The sequence below is a fragment of the Brassica oleracea genome, chromosome C2 (assembly GCF_000695525.1).
Source record: "Brassica oleracea var. oleracea cultivar TO1000 chromosome C2, BOL, whole genome shotgun sequence".
NCBI lineage: Eukaryota > Viridiplantae > Streptophyta > Magnoliopsida > Brassicales > Brassicaceae > Brassica > Brassica oleracea.
In genome coordinates this window covers 43,947,368-43,956,124 of record NC_027749.1, presented here as the reverse complement: position 1 = coordinate 43,956,124, position 8,757 = coordinate 43,947,368, and the positions used below count along the sequence as shown (strand labels likewise).

General features: G+C 38.3%; 2 pseudogenes; one reads left to right on the top strand and one right to left on the bottom strand.

The window, feature by feature from the left end:
- Positions 1 to 2,565: 2,565 nt before the first annotated feature.
- Positions 2,566 to 3,472, bottom strand: LOC106324328 (annotated as a pseudogene).
- A 987-nt stretch (positions 3,473 to 4,459) lies between these two features.
- LOC106325420 lies at positions 4,460 to 5,684 on the top strand (annotated as a pseudogene).
- The last annotated feature ends 3,073 nt before the right edge of the window (positions 5,685 to 8,757 follow it).

Here is an 8,757-nt window from a genome sequence, read left to right as displayed (position 1 = left end):
CACTGACCCTTGACATTATCAGCTTGAACCGACTGATAAACTCGCGGAGGGGTTCGTCTTCCCTCTGGGAGAGACTCCAGAGGTCAACATCGAAAGTTTCTCTGTCTATGAATACAGAGTATTGCTTGAGTATTGTCGGAAACTACCGATGGTGTTACGACGAAGGCGTGCGAACCATTCAAGTGCTGCTTCTTCCAGGTTTTTAATGAACAGGCGGCAGTAGCCGGCATCCTTTTCGCCGTCCTTCAGTCCATCAGTAGATTTCCGAGCCTGTCGGAGTTTACTGCGAGTGTGCTCGGTTTGTCTTTCAGCCAGCTCCTCCTGTTTGTTCCAATAGGCGATTTCTTCCTCTTCCGTCATTGGTTTTTCGAACGGGGAGCCTTCCCGAGAAGATCGGCTTCTGATCCTTCTCGGATGTCTGTCGACGTCCTCGTCGGTGTCGTTGGAAACATCGCTAGGATCCAGGTCAATGTGTTCGGCTTCGTTATCCTCCGAGTCCTTTGCAGGGGGCGGAAGACTTTCAGGATTCCCCTTTTCGATGGGAGATTTCTCGCTAGGGTTTTGACCGGAAGGTCGTTCCCGCGCGACTCCTGATCGGTCGAGTGGGGTAGCGAAGTCGAGCCTTTTCCCGCGGATTTTGGTGGTTCCGCGGAGGCGGATTGCTTGGGTCCTTGCCGTTAAGGTTTCGACCTGTTGGGTAAAGCTATTCATGAGCTTATCATGTTCTTCCGACCTTTTCTCATAGGTGGCGAACATCTCTTTAAACTCCTCGAGCGTCGCGGCGTTGGCTTGTGCATTGGCCGTGGATACGTCCGCTACTGGAGTGTGGAGATCGGTGCCGCTGCCTCCGTTAAGAGGAGTTTGCATGTTATCCGCATCGTTAGTTGACATGTCTGATTGAGAGTGATGTGGCTTTTGCGGTTTAGACTGATCCGTACCCCCTCCTTCTAGCGCCAAGCTGTGGGAACCGAAATTCGCACTGTCGATTTCTGTTTAAATAAGGAAACTAGGAAAACCCTAATTTCCTATAGGACCCAGATATCTGCTAATTACCACACGTCAAGCAATCAGAACACGAGAATAACAACAATAAGAATAAGAAATCGAGAAAGAGAGCAAAGTAGATCTTATTCCAAATATGCGTATGAGCGTTTACAACAAGGTATAAGCCTGGGCTCGAGAGCTGTCGGCGAGATTCCTAGTTCTAGCAACCCTAAGACGGCTAAACCTAATTGAGTCGCAGCTCGAAATAACAAAAACGGAAAATTGCCTAAATTGCTCTAAGTGCTAAGTTTGCTCTGAAAAGTCCTCTTGTATGCTCCTCGCCTAGGACTCCTTATATACTAGCTCCAAGGTCGGTTTACGCTTTTACTCTTCTACCCTCAAGCCGTCATAGCATAAAAATGGAGATATTCCATTTTTTCCGTTCTTCGTAATTATCTTCAAAATTTCGTATTTATCCGCGGAAACTTGACATTTATCCTTCCTTGTGGACCAAGCGTAAACCATGCTGCGGTTTACAGGCTTTTGGTTAAGAAATCGTAGGATGGGCCTCGAGTCGTGTTTTAGATCCCTTTGGGCCGTCTTCCAACTCGACACGTTTACTACGAATTCTTTTTGATAAAGAACGAACTTTCCGCGGTTTCTAATCCGCGAAGTTTGGTTGATGGATTTGAATAGCGGAAAACATGGACTGAGCTTGCTACGGTCTTCGGGAGATAGCATTCGAAGGTTTGACGAGATTGCATGGAATGATGTCGTATCGATGTTCGGAAGGGTTCAATCGCTACACAGCGACTGAACTTTGGCTCGAGCCCGGTTGCTACGTAGCGACCGAGCTTTGGCTTGAGCTCGGTCGCTACGTAGCGACCGAGCGGGACGAGTGATCGGTCTCTACGTAGCGACCGAGCGGAACGATCGCTCGGTCGCTACATAGCAACCGAGCGGGACGAGTGCTCGGTCGCTACGTAGCAACCGAGTTTGGCTCGAGCTCGGTCGCTACGACGGGACGATCGCTCGGTCGTTACATAGCGAACGAGCTGGACGAGCGCTCGGTCGCTACGTAGCGACCGAGCTTTGGCTCGGACTTGGTTGCTACGCAGCGACCGGACATCGTGTATGCGTGGTAATTACGCAACGGTCGAGCTTGGTTAGTTTGGTTTGAATCTTCAAGGATACTTCTTCGTAAAAACTTCGTGTTTGGTTATATTTTACGAAAGTTACATCTTCCTTTTTACTATCTCTTTCGGAAATACGATCTCCGAGGATTTTCGGGTGGTAATTCCGTCGTAACTGTTTTTGACCCCAACAAATTACGAAAAGGGAGGTAACAAGACAATAAAATTAAGCGGAAAACAAAGATTGAGAACAACAAACAGAAATAGGGGAATAGGAAGGCTTGAAGAGTAAATGATAATAGTTGGTAAGGAGATCAAGTGTAAAGATGGCGCCATAGTAATCACCACCTTAAAGCAGCAACTTGTGCTTGTCCATAATTGCAATAGGTGACAGAGGGAACTTTGGTTCATCAAGCAAAGAAAAAGGTTCCGCAAGCCAAGAAGAAATTTAACTGAGATCAATGGAACACATTTTCTTCCACGTCTTGTTGGAATGGAAGGACCATATGTCTTGGGTAGGCCAGTCTTTCTTAGAAACGCAAAGGCGATTGTCGAGGACGCAAATGGTGACAGACGAAGGGTCAAGAACATGGGCAAAGGGAGCATTACAGATGACATGAAAAGTTTCGGTGTGAAGATCAAAAGACAAAACCTAGGGTACTTCACAATCGGTGAGCCAACAAAGGGAGCCATCTAAATAAACGGGATTGGGGTGAGGATTAGTGGTAAAGGGAGAAGCAGGGTGAATGTACCTCCAGCGTTGAGTGGTGAAATCGAAAACTTCGCAAGTGGTGACGTCGTCTAGGCCAAAACCGGACGAGTTGGTTAGAAAAACAGGCTTGTAAGTGCCGGTAAGTTTTTCTTTACCGAAACCAAGCTTAGGAGTTGGGATGTTTTTCCTCAACCTTTTGATTAAGAGGTTTTGAATGTTGGAGAGAGGGAAAGTTTGTTGCCATCTAGTGGCGGGATCCATCAGGACGCGGAGACTCGAGTTGTATAATAGAGTAGAGGCATAGTAGACCGTCACAAGTACTATGATAGACCGAAGTGCCACCCCAATTAGTAGGCACATGGACCGTGATGATGATCCAAACACATATGTTCGAGCATCGACCATCATCATTATAACAATTAGTGGCCACGAAAAGGACGTCTGGATCACCGCCTCGTAGCATCTGTCTTTCCTGGAAATGTCGGAAATCGATTGCAGATTTCAGCTTCTTGGACACAGACCTGAATCTCAGCAGAGATTTCACCGGAAGTCTCTCGAGTATGAGCTCTACAACATCGTCTGGGAGCAAGAGCAACTCTTCGCGGTGACTTTTCAGTGTTCTCCTTTTTTTGAACGGAGACATCCTCTCGTCTGTCGTATCTAATTTACTGAATTTGATCAACAGGTCTGATATAAATAGATACAGCAACTAAAGGAATCTTGGGAAACAAACAAAAAAAAGGAAAATTTCCTGTTAAGTAAAATTTCCTTTCCTTTTTTCGTATATGTTTTTTTAGGGGCTATCGCAATAAACTGGATCATTTTAGTATGTAGCGACTTCTTGGTGCTGACTAACTTTAAAAGCAGCAGAGTAGAGTCTGAGACCTCTGTGATGCATGAATTTTAAATATCAGTAGATTACATTGATCTTTTGCAATAAATTGATCCTTTTCTTTATCGCAAGTAGATTACACTTGGAACTAAAATGTCTATAGAAATATACAACAATTGGTTTCTTTTTTCTAGTAAAAGAGTTTGGCCTTTCTTCCTTTTGTTCGTAAGGTTGTGTGCTCTTGTGAATCTGAGTAAGTTGGAAGTTAGTGAATTGTATGGAGGAGACTAAGGCATTAGGAGAGGAGAGACTGGTGGATGAAGAGATACTCTGACTAGGGACTCCTTTACTAGCGGGGGAGATAGATAAGACCCCTAGTGAAGAGAAACTAATTGGTTCTTCTTTTAGATTCTTTTGTTAAGATTCTGCTTAATTAAACTTGTTTTTTCCTATTAATAATCCTTTTTTTTTCTTTAGGATTGTGTTGTGAATTGTGATCTTGTCATAGATGATGGACCTAACTGGCCCGACCTGTTTTTAGTCCTCTACATATTTATTTTTTGTTTTGATTTGATCTTTCATAGTCCATGAGCATTTGGCCCATCACAAGTTTTCCGACAAAGCAACAAACAAGAAAAGACATCGGCCTAAAATATTGTGGCGCTTATCTTTGACTTTTATACAAGAGTAGTGATTCTCTTTCTCTTCTTTAGATATTATTCTACGTGCTCTGCAAGTAGCAAGATATGCTGACTATTACATCAGAGATTAGGACCAAAAGGATCTAAGTACTGCGCTATTTACTTGTTGAGCAAACATCTCATTCAACACAACATTTTTCTTATAAAAAGTACAGAAGTATCACACTCATAGATGCAAAAAACAGCTCATAGTTTATAACATTTTTCAAGATTGATCAATAATTTTAACAATGTCTTCATCATCATCAGCTGTTCCTGATTACTTGGGAGATGAAGATCTGACACAAGAAACAAGAGATCTGATCTCTTCTCTTCCAAGCGAGAAAGGTTGGTTAGTGAGTCAAATGTATCAGTTTCAAGGACGTTGGCACACACAAGCTCTCTTACAAGGACTCTTGGAGTGCCAAAAACACTTTGAGGCTAACGATTCCGACATTATCCTCGTCCCCAATCCTAAATCTTGTCTTTGCTCTCATTAACCGACACAAGTTTCCAGTAGTTTCTTCTACTTCTGGTAATCATCCTCTTCTTGTTACCAATCCGCATCTACTCGTGCCTTTCTTGGAAGGAGTTTACTATGAGTCTCCAGATTTTGATTTCTCCAAGTTACCTTCTCCAAGACTCATGAACACACACATACCACATCTTTCCTTGCCCGAGTCTGTTAAGAGCTCGTCTTGTAAGATTGTGTATTGTTGTAGAAACCCTAAGGACATGTTTGTGTCCTTATGGCATTTTGGGAAGAAACTTGCTCCTCAAGAAACCGCTGATTATCCAATTGAAAAAGCGGTTGAAGCGTTTTGTAAAGGAAAGTTTATAGGTGGTCCCTTTTGGGATCATGTGTTGGAGTATTGGTATGCGAGCCTTGAGAATCCAAACAAGGTCTTGTTTGTTACTTACGAGGAGCTGAAGAAGCAGACTGGAGATACGATCAAGAAAATAGCTGAGTTCTTGGGATGTGGTTTTATTGGAGAAGAGGAAGTGAGAGGGATTGTGAAGCTGTGTAGCTTTGAGAGCTTAAGTAATTTGGAAGTTAACAGAGAAGGGAAGTTGCCTAATGGAATGGAGACTAAAGCTTTCTTCAGAAAAGGAGATGTTGGAGGATGGGGAGATACTTTGAGTGAGTCCTTGGCAGAGAAAATAGATAGAACCATTGAAGAGAGGTTTCAAGGTTCTGGCCTAACATTTTCTTGTTGAAATCAATCTTTGAGACTTTTTGTTTTGTTATTGTTGTGCTTTAATGATTTTTCTTTTTCAATCTTGTGATTTTTGTTTTTGCTGTCTATGTTTTGTTGTTTGCTGTTATATGAATAAAAGATCGATCATGGTTTGTTTGATAATATTATTTCTTTTATCAGTTGAATATTGTAGGATTGTTCACATTTATTAGCGCTGGCAAAATAAGCCTAATCCAAACTCGACCTGATAAAAATGAATCCAAATCCGACATAAATATTAAATTGTTTTGTTCTACGGTATTTTTGATTATGAGTTCTACCCAAACCAAATCCGAATTCAAATGTATATCCGAAAAACCCAAAAAATTCAACCCCAAAAATGTTTTATATCAAATTCGATCTCAATCCCTAATATGTATCCCGAATTCATTGGATATTATTGACTAACTAAAGTAATTATCTATTACATGAATGATTAACTCAAATACTTAGTGTAATATATATGTTTGATATTTGATTTTTATTGATGTTTTTATGTTTTGATAATTGCATTTGAATTTCAGTTATTAAAAAGTTTGCTTTTGAATTTTATAAAATGTTGTTTTAAGTTTAAATAGTGTTTCTTACGTTTATAGAATTGCTAGTTGTTAATTTTAATTTAGTTACGTTTCATTATGTATGATTCTTGTTCATACAAAGTTTTGGTTTGTCATAAATCATGTAATCATGATATATCTCATGTTGTCATATATAGTTCAAGGACGAGTCTCGTATGGTTGACGGACGAGTTTTCCAAATTTATTTTAAAGGACAAAAATACAATTTGATAAAACCACATACACAAACTTATTGAAACTATTGGAAATATATTAAGTTTAATAAAGTACAAATTAATATTTTCAGAATAGATGACCCTGTTAATATATGAAAGCCAAACTATTACGGGCTCAGCCGGATCTTGGGTATATAACTAAACCTAAATCAAATCAGATTTGAACTTTTATAATATCCGAATGGGGCCGAAAATCATTAACCCAAAAACCCAAAACATGAATGAATTCAAACCGAAACTCGATTTGGACTACGATTTCCCACTTAGTCGTCTAGTTGACTTTCCTGTGAACATAAAAGAAAATAAATTTTAGTAACATTAACGTTTATATAATTACAAAGTTAAATGTGATGAAATTATAAATTATACGTAATTGTCACTACCAAAATTATTTTTGTTTCTTGGTTTGCTTAAAAAATGAAGTGGATTTTTAATTTTAATTGGTCTTTGTTCCTTTTCTTTTTGTTTATTTATTTATAAATGTGAAAATATATTTTTGGTTCTTGTTTGTTTGTTTCTTTTGATTAATCTGAGGATATCTCGGATCTATATAAGGGTTTGTACTAAACCCAAAGGGAAAGTGCAATTCGCAGATGAACCCTTTCTCTGGGTATTATAATGGATTGTAAGCAATGAATTTATATATGTGTAACCACATATGAAACTAATAATTTCGCAATAGAAAGGAATCGATTCCTAATCCGGACCAACAAGAAAACTTCTCATACTATAAAAACCACTAGACCACCATGATCTGATTCTATTGTTTGTTTGTTCTTACCGAGGAAAGACAACATATTACTTTATCTTTTATAAATCAATATTGAACGCATTTTTCAAATAGAAAAAGATGTACGATATTTTGTAATCCATAGGATTACAATTTGAGAAAATTACTTGGATTAGCTCTTATTAATCAACTAGAAGGTTTTATGAGAGCCATGCGCAGTGTTGATATATTTTTAGAAATTATAACTATTTATTAAATTAAAGTTTAATTTATATTTTAATAATCTTTTTAGATTTTAGCTTTATCAATATTAAAAAAGCTTAAAATAATTATTCGTAATTTTTTTATTTAGTTTTAAAAATTGTTTATATTTTCAGCTTTAGTTAAGTTTTATCATAAATTACTTTATTTTTATTAGTTGATTTTAGTTAAAAATACATTGAAGTAATAAAACTCAATTTACTAATTAATTTAATGAATTGATTAGCACTCACTGAACGAACATATATTATGGGGAATATACATAAATAGATTTAATAATTTGAAAACATGACTAGTTGGTTTTACATCTAGTTAAAGTACAACTCGAAATTTTAATTATTTATGATAAAGTATAATTATATATTAAAATTATTTTTAAATTCTAAATTTGATATGAAACTTTTTATTTATTTATAATTATGTTATTAATTAAAACTTTTAATAATGATAATACACATAAAATATTCTTATATTACAGATAAACTTTACTAAATCATGCCATCATTTTATACTAAATCATGCCATCATTTTTAAGAACTCTCATTCATTAATACATGTTATAATGGATCAATTAAGACCAAATTACCATCATACTTAATAATAATTACAATACTGTCATTATATAACTAATTTAAACAAAAATAATTTTCATCCAGATGATGTGAAGATTATTCGTGGTATAGCAGTTAGTAGAACACAACGGCCAGATACATATGGCTGGACGTTTACGGACTCTGGTAAATACTCGGTTAAATCAGGGTTTAGGACAGAATCCTTATTCCCGGATCGGGGTCCACGAGTGTTAAGTTATGGACCTAATGTTAAACCCCTTTTGGCGCATTCTTGGAAACTAAAATGTTCTCCGAAATTAAGACACTTTGTATGGCAAATTTTATCTGGGACACTACCAGTATCCCAAAATCTGAAGGCTCGTGGTATAGAGTGTGATCTCCGGTGTGGTATTTGTGGGGCAGAAGAGGAATCCATCTATCACGTTATTTTTGAATGTCCACCAGCACTTCAAACATGGGCTTTATCTCGAATCCCTTCCCCTCCCGGAATCTTTCCATCTTCCTCCGTTTTTACTAGTCTGGATCATCTTTTTTGGAGACTTCCAACGGATGTTGATTCGGAGTATTTTCCATGGATTATGTGGTATATATGGAAAAATAGGAATGACAAAATTCATAATAATAGGACTGTAAGTCCTCAAGAAATTTTGCGCAGAGCGGATGTTGAAGGATCACTTTGGGCTGAAGCCCAACTCTTGGTACAAGAGAATCAGGGGTTTCCACCGACAGATGGGAGTTGGCAGACATTGGGGTCCTCTCGAGTTTGCTACATTGATGGGGCGTGGAGAGAACATGATGCTTTTACAGGCCAGGGCTGGTATT